Source organism: Camelus bactrianus, chromosome 3, assembly GCF_048773025.1.
Source record: "Camelus bactrianus isolate YW-2024 breed Bactrian camel chromosome 3, ASM4877302v1, whole genome shotgun sequence".
In the NCBI taxonomy this organism is placed as follows: domain Eukaryota; kingdom Metazoa; phylum Chordata; class Mammalia; order Artiodactyla; family Camelidae; genus Camelus; species Camelus bactrianus.
This window is the reverse complement of record NC_133541.1, coordinates 163,297,833-163,314,806: the sequence shown is the minus strand read 5'-3', so window position 1 is coordinate 163,314,806 and position 16,974 is coordinate 163,297,833. Positions and strand designations below refer to the sequence as shown.

Here is a 16,974-nt window from a genome sequence, read left to right as displayed (position 1 = left end):
ATTTTGCATTTTTACAGAGGTGGCTTTTCCTATCCCCTCTGAATGCCTTCTATAATTGATACAATAGTAATCTGTTATTGCAGTGCATAATTCTTTCATAAATTATTTTTTGGCATAATCAGAAACAATGACAAAGAATGATAATAAAAAATATGAAAACCTTCCTTCCTTTGAAGAATAGAAATCAGTTGGTCAGGCTCACGCATGCTTTGTGCCTGACACACTTACTCTCATGTCATTATGTATCATGATTCGGAGATGGAGTTGCTCCTGGTTTATAGATTTTTGTTTTAGCATTTGTGTTGAATTCTTTCTGCAGGCTGATGTTTCCTGTTGGTTTTGTGGAAAGAGTAGAAGGGAAACAAATACTTTGTTTTGTTTTCAGGAGGCCTGAGTTGATGAGAAAAATGTTGAGGGTGGGCTGAGGAAAAGAGTGACACTCCCTCTCCTCCCGGCTGAAATTGATAAACAAAGAAATCAATTAAGTGTATCGGTATTTGACCAATAGAAGTTAGAGAGCCCAAAATGACTAGATATGACCAATGGAAATTACTGAATTCACCTGCAGAATTATGTGCTTTACCAAGTAGAAGCAACTTAGAGCAATCAGAAAAATCAGTAAAATGATGAGATATAAAAGGAATATTATATCTTTTATTTCTGAAACTTTTCTACGGTAAGTTGTGTAGAGCTAAAATTAAGTTTCAAGCACCAGGAGTTAAGAGTGTGGGTTGTTCTGTAGGATCGTTATTCACGGATGTGCCTAGACCCTGCTAGAGTGGCTGAAGATGGCAGGAAAAGACCCAGAGGCAGGATTTGTCATCCTAGGGTGTCCTCAATAATGGTTCCATGTGGGAGCCCATGATTGGTTTAACAAATTGTAACACACTCCAGCCGCATGTGAACTTTAAGAAGAAAAATATATGCTTAGAAACTGCTTTGCAAGCAAGTGCCTGTACATCCTCACTCCAGTCTCCTTGCATTAAAAAGCAGAGACAATGCTTTGCTTGCATATTTGAGCTTTTAGATTGCACTCTGCTGGTTGCAAAGCAAGGGCCGAGGCCCTCAGATATAAACGCTGAGCTTGTGTGCTGTTAGATAGACTATGATCCACAGAACAAGGACCTGGCTGGTCTGGTGGTCTGTTATGTAATTCACATGTCTAAAAATGGATCTTGTTCCCCTCACCCCATGACTTCTCTAAAGATACACTAATCCTTTGTACTCATTGTGTATTCTACAATCTCTGCTTCATACTGTCTTTCCCGAAGTTCCTATTACTATCACACAACTGTTAATGAATTTTTCCTTTGATTATACACAATAAATAAGGGTGCAATTGAGAGGCTCGTGGAGTTGGCTCCCTACTCCCTCTCGATTTCTTCACTTTTTCCACAGAGACTTGAATAATAATTCCATGTCGGTAAGACTTCTGCCAGCCAACCCACAGTTCCAGGTGAGAAGGATGCAGGTTTATCTTTCCTACCCGATGGAGAGAGAGGAGAGAATTGAGATATGCTCCCCCATGGTCCCTTCCTGTCCCACGGCCACTGCAGTTCACCTGCAGCCTTCTGGCCTCTGCTCAGAGGGCCTATGTCCCTGGACTGACTGCAGCATTTTCTTCCCTTGTCAAAATTTCCTGTGCCTTTCAGAAGTTGGTCTCCTCTGCAATTCAACCCTGGCAGATGTGATGGTGGTCAGCGTGCTGGTGGGCAGTCCTTTGGGGACACCCAGGAGACATGCTGATTCTCCTGATCCTCTCAATCGGGGTTACAGAACAGTCGAGCACCGAAGGAAGCCCATTCACATGAGGTCAACAGAGCATTTTATCACTTTCATTTTATTTTTAAATTTTCAGTGGAGAAATTATTTGTAGCAAACTGTTCCAGATATTCGGCCGCCTGCTTTCCTCACCACCATTTCCTTGTTGGCTCTGGTGCTTGTTTTAAAAACCAGGTTTCTTCTCTGGTCATTTTTAGCACCTGGGCTTGCCGAATCCTTGATCTGCATTTGAAGCAGAATGCTTCTTCCTGATGTGAAACTGATTTTCCTATTTCTGAATATTTCGTGTACACTCAGCAACTGTTTCAAGTGAAATGCTCTTGTCCAATTTCGGTTAACTCACATTTGCTGATCTCCTACTTTCATGCTGAGGGCAGTTTGTTCTTCCTCTAATAAAAGTTAGCAATTTGCATTTACTAGGGGAGGTACTGGGCCGAGGTGCTTTTTTTCTTACCAGTTTTAATACAATTCACCCATTTAAATATACATTCGTTTTTACTCTATGCCCAGAATTGTGCATCCCATTTAATCTTAGAATATTTTCATTCCCCCAAGAGGAAGCCCCATATGCATAAGCAGTCATTCCCATCTTCCCCATCCTCCCCCAGCCCCAAGGAGCCACTCTTCTCTCTCTGTGGATTTGCCTGTGCTGGACATTTCATTTAAATCGAGTCACTTCATGTAAGTGGAACCGTCTATTGTGACTGACTTATTTCACACTGAGTAACGTTATCAAAATTTGTCCACGTTGTGGCCTGGGTCAGTACTCTATGCTTTGCTATTGCTGAATAATATTCCACTGTATGGCTGGGCCCCACTGTTTACCCATTCATCAGGTGATAGGCAATTGGGTTGTTTCTGCTTTTTGGCTGTGATGAGTAGCGTCGCCATGAACATTCCTGTAGGAGTTTTTATGTGGACATTTGTTTTCAGTTCTCTTACGTTTGTGCCCAGACAGCAGAGTTGCTGGGTCATTCAGAAACCAAATGTTCAACTCTCTGAGGACCTGCCAGGCTGTTTTCCAAAGTGGCCATGTTGTGTTACGTCCTCACCAGCAAGGGCTGATTGGTCCGCTTCCTCTGTGTCCTTATTAGTGCTTGTTACTCTTTTTTTTATTATAACCTATTGTAGTGAGTGTGAAGCGGTTTCTCCCAGTGGTTTTGACTTGATTTCCCTTACAGCTAATGATATTGAACATCGTTTCATTGTGCTTATTGGCCATTTGTATATTTTCCTTGAAAAATACCATTTCAGATCCTTTATTCACCTTTTAATTGAGTTGCCTTTTTATTGTTGAGTTGTAGGAGGTACTTTTTTTTTATAGATACAAATTCCTTATCAGATAAATGATTAGAAAAAATTTTCTCCTGTGTGTTGTTTTTTCACTTACTGGATGGTGCCCTTTGAAGCAAAATTTTAAATTTTGATGAACTCCAATTTATCTCTGTTTTCTTTGTTCCTTGTGCTTTTGGGGTATTATTTAAAATCTGAGGTATTTTATTTAAAATTTTATATATAAAATAACTTAATTCGTAGGACCGTTCTAGGAGATGGGTGCGGTTATTGTCCCCAGTGTATGGATAGAAGACTGAGATGCAGAAAATTTCTCTGAAATATCAGTTTCACAGCTACCCAGTGCTGTGGGAGTTCAGACACTCATGTTCGTCCCAAACATCTGTGATCCTCACCACCATGCTCCATTACTTCCTGGAATCGTTAATGAAAACGTCTTTCCTTTTTTGATTCCTTGTTAGTTTGTTTTCACATTGGGGACCTCATCTCCTCATTTTCCTTTCGGATATCAGTGTAGACTTATTTTAGGTCTCATGTAGGCAGAAGCATTTCTATCAGTTAACATCTTTATTACTCACTCTCCAGTGATGATTGTTGCTAGTTGACCTAATCAAGTCATGCTTAAGTCTTTCCTTCTCATGACACTAAAAACAGTCATGACTTACAGAATGCTAAAAGCAGAAAGTACTTGATTGATTTTATTTTGCTACCCAATCAAACCAATCAAATAAAAACCCGCTGTTGACACAGAATATAAGCCCTCCAGAATAGGGTCACTGTCTTCCTTGTGTTTCATTTATTTGGTCACAGTGTCTGCATAGTGCCTTGCTGTTCACCAGTTTTGTTAGGAAACGGTGCTCGTGAATCATTGTAAGGACAGAATTTTGACAAGAGACTGTGTTGTTCATTTCACAAGGGAAAAGATAATATAGAAATACTGCTCAGATCTATTTTAAAATTAAGCTTGGAATTTTGAGAACAATTCAAGAAACCATAAAAAGATTTTTCCCTAATTTTAGATCTATCTTAGACACATTATGGTTACATAGCAGAGTTACTTATCAAGTAGATTTGACAAGAGGAGTGTATTATTGATTTTTTGTTTTAGTTGAAATATTCTATCTGGGATAAATGAATCAGTGCCTATAAATGAACAAATATGTTTGTATTTCTATGCAACATGGGAGCAGACTTCATATGTTTCTATATAATATATATGACTGTGTGTTTTAATCTGTCTGTCAGTGTTTTTATAGTTTTTCAGCAATGTTGTAACATTAGAATTCTAAGAAATTCACTCCCGATACTACTGCAGTTTGTACTGTGTATCCTGTCTTATGTATGGGATTCCACTGTCCCCTAAGTGAGGAATTTCCTCTCCTATTGAGTTAGAAGCAGATTTAAAGGAACTGTGATTTCTAGGCTTTTGCTCTCCATGTGTTTGCACTTGGGTGTCAATCACAATTTTCCCTTTCTTGAGTTTTCATTGTTCAATTAGAATTTTTGAAAATAACTATTAATATGTTTCACTAGTCTCCCTAGAAACTTGATGTTTTTGTGCTTTTCAGTTTTCAATTTATGAAAATTGTAAATGCACACTTGTTTTTAAGTAGTCCTTTTTCACTAGATATTTGTTTACCTCTTTATAGTTAAAATAAGTTTTTTTCCCAATGAATGAATCACTGTGCATGTTTTACAAGATACCTTACTTTTTATTTTTCTTATTCTAACAGGTATATTCATTGTACAGAATTTTGAAAATAAGGATAAACCCAGTAATAACTTAAAATTGGCCTCTAATCTCACCTGGAGATACAGTTGTAAGGTTTGAAATTGAGAATTACAAGTCCTGTCATGTTTTTCTTCTTTTTCAAGTACGTTTTGGTTACTGAGTCCCTCGAATTCCCATATGAATAGTAGCAGCAACTAGTCAGTTACTGCAGAGGAGCCCGCTGGGATTGTGATCGAGACCACGTTGAGTATACAGATCGCTCTGGGGAGCACTGCCATCCCAAGAGCGCTGTCATCTGATACAGGAATATGCGTGGTGTGTCTGTCCAGGTATTTAGGTCTTCTTTAATTTTTTTCAACAATGCGTAGAGTTTACATAGTATTATTTTACCTTATTTTTTTGCCTTTATACTGAGTACAATTGTGCAAGGTACCAGGATCAGAATTGTATTATAGCCCCGCCACTTCCTGCCACCATGTACGCTGCACTCTTGCTTTGCCCTGTGTAAAATCTTGCACAAAATAGGACCTAAGTAACTCTCTCTTGAATGAATGATTATATGATTGCTGGATGATGCTGGAGAGTCCTTGTGATGATGTCTTTTTCCCAGACTTTCCCCTCTTCTTAACTATGCCTTTTCCCTACCTTTCCTCCAGCCTGGATTTCAGCCTGCCTGTGGCATTTATTTTCCCTGAGTGTGGACTCTTCCTTTCACTAGTTCACGATAATGTTTCATGCGGGCTATGAAAACTTGCTAGATGTCAAGAAATAGCAAATTCACTGCATGCTAGTATTTTTAGTCTGTGGTATTATATTATCCATTGAAATTAAATCAGGCTGACCCCCTGAGCTCTCCCCTGAGCTCTTTTCTCCTTCCTACAGGTGATACTTCTCTGGTTGCTGTCTGTGCCCTTCCCCCAGACTTGGTTTTGGAGTTGAGTAAGTCACCATCAGTGGAGCTCTCTCTTTAAAGATGAAGAGAACATTTGCTCCTTCTCCCTGGTAGGGGACTGGATGAGATGAGGTAACAGATAAAGAATGGAGCCCCATCTCACTCTGACCCCCGCTCTTTCCGTTCCTTTCTCCAGGGAAAAAGAGTACAATTCAAAAATATAAAGATTGTGAGCTAATGAGATAGACAAGACAGCCGAACATTTGTTAAATATCCTTTCATGCCGGAAACAAATGTATTATACACACAAAAAGCACACAAATCACGGTAGTACTGCGGTTACAAACGTGGGTCCGAGTTCGAGTCCTGCTCTGGAGTGACCAGTACTGTGAGATGGAGAACTGGTAGGTCGGCTTAGCCTCTCCCGGACTTGTTTTCTGTCCTGCAGAGATGGGGCTCGCTAGGCGTCCCTCTCCCGTAGAGGTGCTGTGGGGTGTAAATGGCGCGCCTGAGCAGCCCGAGCACAGCTGCTCAATCCTCGTAAGGGTAGGATAGCATCGCTTTTGCGGTGACAGCTTTATGACCGTCCCGTGTAGACTCTCAGTGCTCCAAAGGGATGCCTTGTGGTTTGGAGATGGGATTCTCACTTCTGTAAATACCCAACGATTGTGTTATTGGGCCGTGCTGATTTGAATCTATTCTTTAGAAAGTACATATTGTAGGTATATTTTTCAAGCATGCATGTTTTTTTCTTTTATTATTTATAGTTCTACCCTCTCATCTCTTGGTGTGACTTTTCATGGAATCCAGGAAACAGTCCTAAGCCACCTGCCTCTTCACACTTCTCCGTGGTGGTTTTCTTCCCTGACTAGAAGAGGGTTCTGCAAAGGAAATTTTCTTTGTTCCCCTTTTCTTGGAGTCACTCTGTCTCCCCAACTCTCACCTGTCCATCTGTCCATTTCTCTACCCACCGATTCTTTTGACTTGTTCCAAAAAGCATTTCAGGCAGCTTACAGAAGAACAGATACCAAATAAACAGGTGAGAAAATGGGGCCAAGTTCAGACAGTGAGTCTAGGAGGCGAGCCTGTGTGAGAGTTGCAGGCGTGAGACACACGCCTCAGCCCTGTGACTTATAAGATCGACAGCAACAGTGTGCCTGAGGCTCCCAGCAGACACAGGGAAACAGGGTTTGTGGGAGATGCTCACTGGCTGTGAAATAAATAAGTGGATTAGGAGAAGCCCAGCCTTTCCAGCTACTAAGCCTTAGGAGAATATTTTGAGTTTCTTCCAAAATCAGAGTATTGCATCTTTTCATTTTTCAGAGTTCTATGTATAGTTGGTTACTTTCTATACCTGGAAATTTCTCCAAAACTGCTTCCCACGTGAGTCCCATGGCTCAGGAATGGGGTGGTTCTGCTCATTGACGGTTGTAGGCCAGAAACAGGAAATGACAGCCTCAAAGAAGGCTGGGATTTATCAGTTATGTTTTGTCAGTGCTGTAGATTTCAGAAAACGCTTTCACCGTTTCTCTCCATCTGAGGTGGCAGCGTGCTCTCTTAGCAGCATCAGGAGCTCAGGGCCACGGGATGGTGGGGGCTGACTGCACTGCTATCAAGACAGCTGTGCCAGTCACTGCAGGCGTGGTGATTTTACATAGTGCATTCCATGTTCTTTAATAGGTTTCAACAGGTAGTAAATTAACTGAGTTAATTAACATTTAAGAAATATGATGCTTTGTTGAAAAGACAGTTATAGGCAGAATATAAGTTGTGAACACTTTAAAAACGGTTTCATTACTGAAATTTTAGTAGAGAAGATTTAGTTAATCTTATTTACACCTCTCTTCAAAAGTAACAAAGAAACAAGACAGAAAAAGCAGAGGATGATTTCTGTTCTTCCTCTCGGCTTGCAGGTGCCCTCACCTCCAGTGGCATCCATCCAGACACCAGCACTGACACTGGCCGTGCTCAGAACTGCCTCAGCCCTGAAGACACAACTGACAAATAGAAGGGGGCTACGCCCTGTGACAGCAGGTGCTCTCACTTTGTGGGTCCTTATGTAACTGCGCAGTGTTATTCAGGATCGCCCGTTCTACACTGTGTGACACTGCTGCCGTGTCTCCTAGTTATTTCTGTAAGTACTCGTGTATTTATTTCAATGTGTGGTACTAGACATCTAAAAATGCTTTTTTCAGATGAAAAATAATGTGTATTTAATATAATAATTCTGAAAAAAGGGACAAAAGGGTCTATCCTGGTCTCACTACTCAGAGATAATAATTAACACTTTAACATCTATTTTCTGTTCTTTTCATCAGTGTGTATTACGTCTGTCATAAAAACCAGCGATCACTCTCCGCCTGTTTACTGTGTGGAGACCTCCATTTTCCATTCGGCTTATTACACGTTTTTCTACAGTATTCTCTCTCCCCTGGCATGATCTTTAATGACCAGTATAGCATTCTGTCTTGTGGAGGCATCATCCATTTTACTTCGGACTTAAATAAACTTTTAAATTCCAAGTATATTTAACTGAAATACTGAAAAGAGAACTGTGGTGGTACCGAAAGGCCCCTACATCCCTTCCCCTTTTTTTCCTGAGAGTAAAAACTGCTGACAATGTGGTGTATATATTTCATGACCTTTATGCCTGTCATATATATATACACATACATACATACATGTATATGAGAAATCTATGTATATGTGTGTGTATATATGCTTTATTGAAAAATAAGGCCATACTATATGTTTTGGGCAGCTCGGTTTATTCACTGAGGTGTATATCATAGACCTCCTCCCACTCCAGACTCACCTGGTCCTTTCAGATAGAGTAGAGGGGTCTCCTGATGTGCAGTAAATTTGGTCTCTTGTGTAAGGACACCTTTGGTGGGAGAGTACTGTGGACAAGGCCTTGGACCACGCCAAAACGCCTGCCCCTTAGTGCCCACAGCTCGCTTTGATTTACCGCATCATTTTCTTGATGGTGGATACTTAAGTTTTCTCCATTTTCCACTGTCAGAAAGGGTGTTTGACTGGCGTCCTTCTTGTACAAACATTCCTGTGATCTTGTATGAGTATTCCTTTAGTTAAGGTTTTTGGAAATTTAGTCCCTGGATGTGACAATTACATACAACACAGGCTCCTTTCAAGTGACTCTAGAAATTCCTTCTCCTGCGGGGAATGAAAAGATGTAGAATAACTTATGTAACCAATTCTCTATCGCTGGATATGATTTCACTTCAGCTTTTCTTCCCACCATTGTAAACAGTGCTGTGTAAATGCTCTGATGAGTACATCTTTTTGAACTGATTTTTTTCTAAATGAAACGATTCCTAAAATGGAGTTCATTCTGTGTACACACATTTTTCAGAGTTTACATATCCATTGACACGTCGTCCTCCAAAAAATCGCTCAGTTTGTTCTCTCAAAGATGGACACAACCTAGAATATTTTTTAAAAACATTTGCCAATATGATGAACAAAATTGCTTTTTCATTGTTTTAGTTTGCACTTGATGACCAGTGAGGTATTGAGCATTTTTCACTCATTAGCCATCTGACTTTTAAAAGGTGAATGATCCCTTTTGTCATTTGCACACATTTAAGTGAGGGAGCTTCTTGTTGCTTTGTGACAGCTCTTTGTATGTTATGAACATTAACCCCTTGTCTTCATTAACATGTATCACAGAGATTTTTCTTGTCATTTCTTGCCTTTCATTTTGTTCAGTAGGTTTATTTTTGTTGTGGCCGAAAATAATCTTAAGACAGTAAATGTCTTCTTTTTGGGTTTTATCCTTTTATTCTTAGAAATACTTTCTTAGAATGGTATATATCTCCTCTGTAGGATATTTTAATCTCTATGATGGAGATGATAATACTACTTGTTATAGTGAGGAGAAGTTGAATTACTATGAGCAAAGTGTTGTATTTGCTGTTATTAGTACTTTCTAATATTTACATCACTATCTGTAATTTTTCTTGTGGTCATTATTACTGGAATAGAATTTGTTTTTTCCAGGTGATTCTCTGATAGTCCCAAGACAATTATTGAATTCATACTTTGCTCCTTGATTTGAAATCCCACCTGTACAAAATATTTATGTACACTAGAGTCTCTTTTTGAGCTCATGGTTTATTTCTGTCAGTCTTACTTTCTTACTCCAGTGCTATATCTTACTTATTGTAAAAATTTATTTAATATCTGACAGTGCGATTTTTTTTATTCTTTTTTCCATCCCCAATTTTCTTGTCTAGTATTATGACTTTATTATTCCTGAAGAGTTCCAAAATATTTTGTTCAAGTTAAAAAAAACAGATAAGAGCTGTCATGGGATTTTTTAGTAAGTTTTGAATTATCTATAGGAGAACGTTCATCTTTTCAAAACTGCTTTCCTCCATACAATATGTTGATGTCTCTGCATTCACACTTCTTACTTTACCCCTCAGTACAGTCCTGTGTTTCTCCATGTACAAAATGGGCATTGTTTTTTGAGTTTATTCCAGATTATTGTTGATGTTTTTGTTAATTTTGTAAGTGAGAATTTTTTGCTATTATATTTTTTAACTGTTAAAACTGACACCTAGGAAGGCAGATTCAATTTGTAAATACTCACTTTGTAACTTGTCATTTAAAATTGTAAGTATTAAGTACTTGTTACAGAATACTTTCTTTTCTGTTTTTAAAAATTTGTTTCCAAGATTCTCAAAATGGTCATAGCTAAGTAGTATAGGTAGGGAGACAGATGGAGAGAGGTAGTGTGGCTCATGTACAAACTGTGAGCACTTTCATGGCTGCCTTTATGCTGGAAAAGCCACTGAAGAGCCCAGGTAAGACCAGGGGTGTCTTTGTACGCACTTGAAAGCCAGCTTTCCTGCCTGTATGGAGAAGCCTGGTGAGTGAGGCAGGTATATGATCAAGGTCGAATGGAGGTTATTGGCTGCACAGAGCACTGTGTCTGTGAGAACAGGAGACCATCGCCATGGGAAATGCTTTGTGCCAGGAACAATGCAGGGAGCTGGGAAGCCTGTCTGTTAAGGATTTTCCAGCCCTGGGAGTGGGAAGATCAGACTCTGCATTCAGATCTGAGTTTGAATTCATCCTCTTTAGTTTACTGGTCCTCTGACTTTTCTCAAGTTATACATCCTCTTTGAACTCCTGTTTTCTTGTCTCTCAAAACAGGAGAATTACGGCATGCTGCTAGTGTTTGATCAGGGTAAATAATTTGTGTCTTTAAGATGCCATGTACAGTCACAATCTCAGTGAGAAATGGGCTGTCGCCTCTTCTTCTGCAACTCAGTGCTTGACGAGACATGGGGGAAAGCCAGTCCCTAATTTGTGTGTGATGCAAGTAGGAACAAAATTAAAGTCTTGCCTTTCCCTAGTAGTATTCTTACTCCTTTGCTTCATTTACTTCTTTCTTCCATTCCTTTCCCCTTTCCCCTCCTCCATCAAAAGATCCTGGGACTCTCTCAGAACACTAGATTCAAGTTACTTTAAAGGTTGGCTCATCCTCATGAAATGAGAGTAACATAAAAAAAATCTGTACACATCCCAGAATGCATTGTATTTGATTTACACACACACATGCTTGCACACAAACACACACACAATCAGGCTACCTCCGACTTGCAGAGGGAGAAGGAACACTTTTTCTGAGTTTTCATTCACTGAGAGTGAGAACAAAGTCTCTTACGCAGACTTTCACCAGCCTTCGTGCATGGTGTTTTTAATTGGATTTCTGCTTTTTGGCCATAGATATAGTATCCTAATAGAAGAGAGAAAGTGAAGACATAGACATTCTGCTGAGATATTGGTGTCATCATATTTGAGTTGGAAAGGGCTTAAGACAGCATAGAGTCGTAACTTTTTATGAGTGAGAATCCATGATGGTGTAACTTGGACAAGAACCTGGGTCTTCTGCCATCTTGTCCATGTGGGTGAAGAGGCAACTGGGTGGGGGATGGCAGGGATCTTTCTTGCTTGAGTTCCATGGTCTTGCTAGTTTTCATTGCTCAGCTGCCTTTAGTTTATGTCCATGAGGCCTCTCATGGGAAGGTCACTCTGTCCTGATAGATTGTTTCTTATCAGCAAAAAGCTCTGGACCCACTCATATTTCCCAGAGTTTTCTGCTGACCTGCTGACACTTTATATAAATGAGACCTAAGAAACTACTGAATATAAAATCCTTATTGTTATCGTTTGCCCTCGAGTTCCATAGGAATGGGGTGTTGTCTCAGGCTGTCTAAAGCTAGTTCTGAATAAAGATAGGGTGATAGGCTGTGCTGCTGGACCTCCACAGTCGAAGGGGATTTCCACCTTAGTTTTTAGAATCAGGCAGATGAGTTCAAATCTTGCCTTTACCAGTAATTATCTTTGTGACTTGGGGGAGAAACTGTACTTTTTTGTGTCCAATTTTCTTTGTTTGTAAATAAGTTCAGTATTTATTTTAAGGTTTCTGTTTTAGAATTGAATGAGCTAATTCCCTCATTTATACCTAAAATATTGATCGCGTGGTTCTATGCTGGTGTCTTGGAGGTTGATTACTTTGGGACTCGGCAGTGAGAATGGGGGTGGTATACCCCTGGATAATAGAGCTTATATTCCAGGATATGCTTGTAAAAGACTGGATGTGCAGTGAATTTTTAGTAAATATCCAATCCTTTCCTACTCTGCATTGATTGTGTATATATCTTTATACTAATATATGAACAATTTTTATTGCAATTTAAATATCTTTGTAGTATTTTCAATATGTAGCTATAAAAATAGGTGAAATAAAATGATTTGACTTTTATTTTCTTTTCAATAAGCAAAACAAAATAAAATAGAAAGAACAAAGTTTTGAAGGAGTAGAAATAATTTTATTTCCATGGAATCAATTCCATATAATATGTTTTTTGGTCGTGTTGTTAAACAGCATATAAAATTGATTGGTTGTGACATACTGGAAATGAGGAAACAGTGGAGACATACTACCTCTAATGCAGTCATTTATTTACCAAGTCCAAACTCGTTCTGCTTGCTGCATGACAGGCCAATAAATCGGGAGATGAGCTTTTGGAGTAAGGAGTAGTGACTTTATTTGAAAAGCTGGCAGACTCAGAAGATGGCATACTGATATCCAGGAGAACTCTCTTCCCCACGTCAGAATTCAGTCTCCTTTTATACTAAAAAGCGGTGGGGGTGTGGTTGGTTGTTGCAAACTTCTTGCTGTATGAATTGATTTCCTTGGAATCCTTTGTTCTTGCAGCTGTCCATGTGGGTCAAATCATGGCGCCCCTGTAAAACCTCAAAAAAAACAAAGGTTATTCTTTATTTTGCAACTTGCCATCTCTACATAAGTGTAGAAGAGCTAACATCCTTAAAGATCAAAGCCCGGAGAATAGGCCCTCCTGGATATTTCAGGCTAAAGGCAACATTCTTTTACAAAAGGTGCAGAGATAACAAGTCTTAGCCTAGAAAACAGGGTACAGGTTTAAAGCCAAACGAACACATCTAACATGGAGTCAAATTTGTTCTTTTCTATTACAATTTCTTTTTCCACCTCATAGATAATTTTAGTAAGAAACATGAGCAATTTTTTTACTTTTGCTCCTTAATAACGGATAAGTGGCCCAACTACAGTTTTGTGAACAGGGATGCTGTGCGGGCATAGTGGTCACAGAAAACTCTTGTTGGGGGTGGTCGACCCTGCAACATGTCTGATGCCCTGTGAGTGTTGGTGAGGGTCCCCCTAACCAGGGGCTCTCTTCAGGAACCACCATGTGGGCATTGACTTCTGGAGACTACTTTTTCAGCTGTAGGAATTTTTTTAGATGCTGTGATGAAAAAATCACTCCAGCTGGGGATAATCAGGGAATAAAGGAAGGGGAAAAGGGCTTGGAGTAGTGTATAAGAGAAGGACAGAAGATCAGGGAGCCTGGGGGCTTGGGTGCGGGGCCTCGGGAGAGAGAGTAGCAGAGGTGGGGAGGGGCCCGGCTCCAGAACCAGCTCCTGCAAATTTCCCTGCACCCAAGCCACACAGCTTTTAATTGGGCCCAAGACTCTTTCCTGTCTGGATGTCACCCTGGGCAGAAAGTTGAGAATCGAAGGTAAGGGGTGGGCAGCACTCACTAGGGGGTCACTGAGGACTTTGGTCAAGTCCACAGTGCCTTTTCTAGTCATGTGTCTTCACCTGTTCTTTATCTCAGGATCTGAGAAGCAGGAGCAAGGAACTCAGGGAGAGATCCAGGAAGACATCTGACTCTGTCAAGAGACGACAGTCACAGCGACACGGGGAGCGAGGACACTTGCAGCAAAGTAAAATGACTTCACAAATATTGCATCAGAGCTGCAGGTGTGAGAGAGCCTAAGCCTGTCTCAGAGTGCAGGGGACAAGAGGAAAGGAATGGTAAAATTAACACTGACAATTGAAATTTTGTTAAATAGCCTGCTAATATAAATTTTGTCAGATGAATTTATGCAGGTGTATTTCTATGATCATTTATAGGTACACACAACCCCACCAGCCCCTCTTTCTCCCATCGGGGATGGGCTTTCTCAAGCACAGTGCCCCTCCTGGTTGAGTGGGCCACGCTGCGGGTCCTCGCCTGGGGCCAGGCTGCTGCAGGACACTGAGTCCCCGAGGCACGGCCTGGGAGACATGACAGGAACATCTCTGCTCATAACTGAGAGCCTCCGTTTCCCCCTGCAGTGTAAGAATGCCGGTGACTCAGTTAGAAGCATGCATCCAACCCGTCCTTCCGTGTCATCACCATCTAGAATCGGTGCCTGAATCTTCTGAATTTCTCCAGAATGTGGTTTAAAATCACCTTCGACAATTGAGTGTGTGTCCTCTTACAAGTGGAGGAATTGCTGCCGTTTCCCTGGAACTTACTCACCACTAGTCCATCAGATTTTTCTGTGCTAGGATTCAGAATGGCATGCTAAAAATTCTGCAGTCAGATCTTGAAACACTGATGAAGAGGATTATTTATTTTATTTCTTTATATGATAGTGTTTTTCTTTCAAAATTCAGAGTTTTCGGTTCTTTCAAAAATTTTTTGGGGGGTTGGAGAAACAACTTTGCTCTTACCATCTCTGTGACCTGTTGCTTTGTGCCTCTCACCTGTCTTCTGTCACTTGTGAGGTGGTTCCATTTGTGACCCTGTCAGGGTTGTTCATGTTATAAAACATATAGTCTGTTAAAGTACAGTCCCTTTTACTTCGAAGACATTCCACAAATACTCCTTAAATCTGGGTGTGGTTTTAAGAAGACGGAATCATTAGAACATGTACTTGCAGGTTGCTAGTGCAAAATCCCCAAATCAATAGTCTAGCTCAACATCTAAAATCTTTCTAATCTACCTTGGATTTGTATGGATAAGTGAAGCAGCTTGCTAAGAACTCAAGACCAGGGTTAGAATACAGGCTGGTGTAGCTCAGCAGGACCTCCCAAGCTGATGCTCTGCCAGAGGGCGGGTCCTAGGGGATAGGGCGTGTCCTCCCCTCCCTGAGCTGACAATTTGATGGCAAAGATCTTTACCAGGTGAAGAACTGGGAGTTTCTTCTAAGAAGAGTGGGTTTGAAAAGAGTCCTAAAACCGCGGGAGTGACACAATCCCTTTTGTCTCAAGTACGTGAGAGCGGCTGTGGGGTCACTTTGGAGACTCGTAAGTCCAGGTGTGCAGTGTTGGTGGCTTCCACTTGAGCGGTGGGACGGTCAGTGGGTAAAAGCGAACAGATTGAAGGCATGTTTAGATGGTAAAAATGAAAGGATGAATGCTGTCTGTGAAGGTAGGATGGAGTAAGGCCCAGGATTCTGGGTGGATTAATGAGGTAAGTGATGGTCCTGCTGTGCTCTGAGGAGGGAAAGCTGCAGAGGGAGCTCTGGGGGAAAACTGATGAGTTCAGCTGTGGGTGAAGTGAAAGGCTGTTAGATGTGTGGACTGGGAGATTTGGTGAGAGCAGGTACTGAGTAGGAGGAGGGGAGAGATACCTTCAAATCACTTTGCTTTGTGAACTTACAAATAAGTATGAGTAATGACACACAACACCTCTATATTCTGGATTAAAACCCAGTAACATTTTTCTATATTGACTGCAGAGCTTCTTAATTATTTTTTTAATAGAAATAAAAAAAATAGAAACAAAATAGTGGAGTTAATGAACATCTTAGAGTTGATGTGTGTCCTTGTATGTATTTTGATGCCTCATCTGTTTATAACCATAATCTACAAAAAGTTAGCTTGCTTAGCATAAGAGTTAAACAGAGGGATGTGAAACACACTGTTGGGGGTTTAGGCTGATCACCTTGGGCAAACTGTGTCGCCTCTCTGTCCCTTAGTTGCTTCTTCTGTGACTGCCTCCAGGCCCCTCATCACAGCTCATTTCCTAGACTAGATGTTGGGAGGGAGGCTGCTGAAGTGGCTAAGAAGTGGTAACTGCTTGGGATACTGAAGAGAGAGACAAAAACAGATTAAAGCCGAGAAACTGAGTACAAATACCCTCAAAAAAGGAAAAAAAAATCACATAGTGTTTTGAGCCACTTAGCGTAAGGGAAACAAAATCACGTGGACCCAATTTTCTTGAGCATATGAGTATAGTGGGTGGGAAGGTGTCATCAGAAAAGTGTTGAGAAAAGGCCTTTTGGTTTCCCTTGACGTTTGCAGTAAGGATGGGAGCTGAAGTGAAAACCCACTGTTCACTGTGGAAGGTGCTCTTTTTTGCAAAACTGACCAAAGGTTGGAGACCAGTCATCAGCGGTGCTGGCAAATGAAGAGACTTCTAGATTGGGTGGGGCACTTGCTGTGACTTCCAGGTGGCCTGCTGGCTGGGGGCTGTGAGGTGGGCAGTAGGTTTGCAGGGTGACCCGGGCATAATTCCTGGCTCTGAGGCTGCTGGTCTTACTAGCAGACCTGAGCACCCGCAGACCTAATGGGGCAGCTCAGGATATGGCCTGGGACACCTGCCGTTCTGAGGGCAAGAAGAGGGCTCCCCTGAGGGGGTGTCCCTGCGGAGAGTGGAAAAGTCCTCCTGCAGGGGAAGAAGTGCCTCTGAGCAGGGGGAAGGATGCACAGGCAAGACCAGCCTGAGCATGGAGGTTTTGGGAAGCCGGAAGTCATAAAGTGGCCCAAGCAGCCTTGTTCGTGCGAGATTGGAAGGAAAAGATGCTGAAAAGGCAGGCTAGGGTCAGACCGTGTTGTGGGTTATGAGTGGCAGTAAAGGAATGTTCAGGCAGGCACGAGAGAACCCTGTGGGCGTCCCAGCTGGGGCATCACGCCAGAGGGAGGAGC

At 41.2% G+C, this 16,974-nt stretch overlaps 1 protein-coding gene across 47 annotated transcripts in view; it reads left to right on the top strand.

Moving 5' to 3' along the window:
* LOC141577229 (uncharacterized) overlaps positions 1 to 16,974 on the top strand; it is a 148,370-nt gene that overhangs the window by 106,070 nt on the left and 25,326 nt on the right. For 35 of the 47 annotated variants that reach the window (XR_012506135.1, XR_012506134.1, XR_012506130.1 and 32 more), the window contains 4 exons: positions 4,951 to 5,136; positions 5,690 to 5,746; positions 5,896 to 6,103; positions 7,613 to 7,833. The exons of 1 other annotated variant lie outside the window; for it this stretch is intronic. The gene's annotated coding sequence lies outside the window, so the exon portion shown is untranslated. Of the gene's footprint in view, positions 1 to 4,950; positions 5,137 to 5,689; positions 5,832 to 5,895; positions 6,104 to 6,466; positions 7,083 to 7,612; positions 7,834 to 13,891; positions 14,092 to 14,190; positions 14,396 to 16,974 lie in introns of all 47 variants that reach the window. 11 more of the 47 variants (XR_012506104.1, XR_012506105.1, XR_012506133.1 and 8 more) reach the window with 9 other exon arrangements.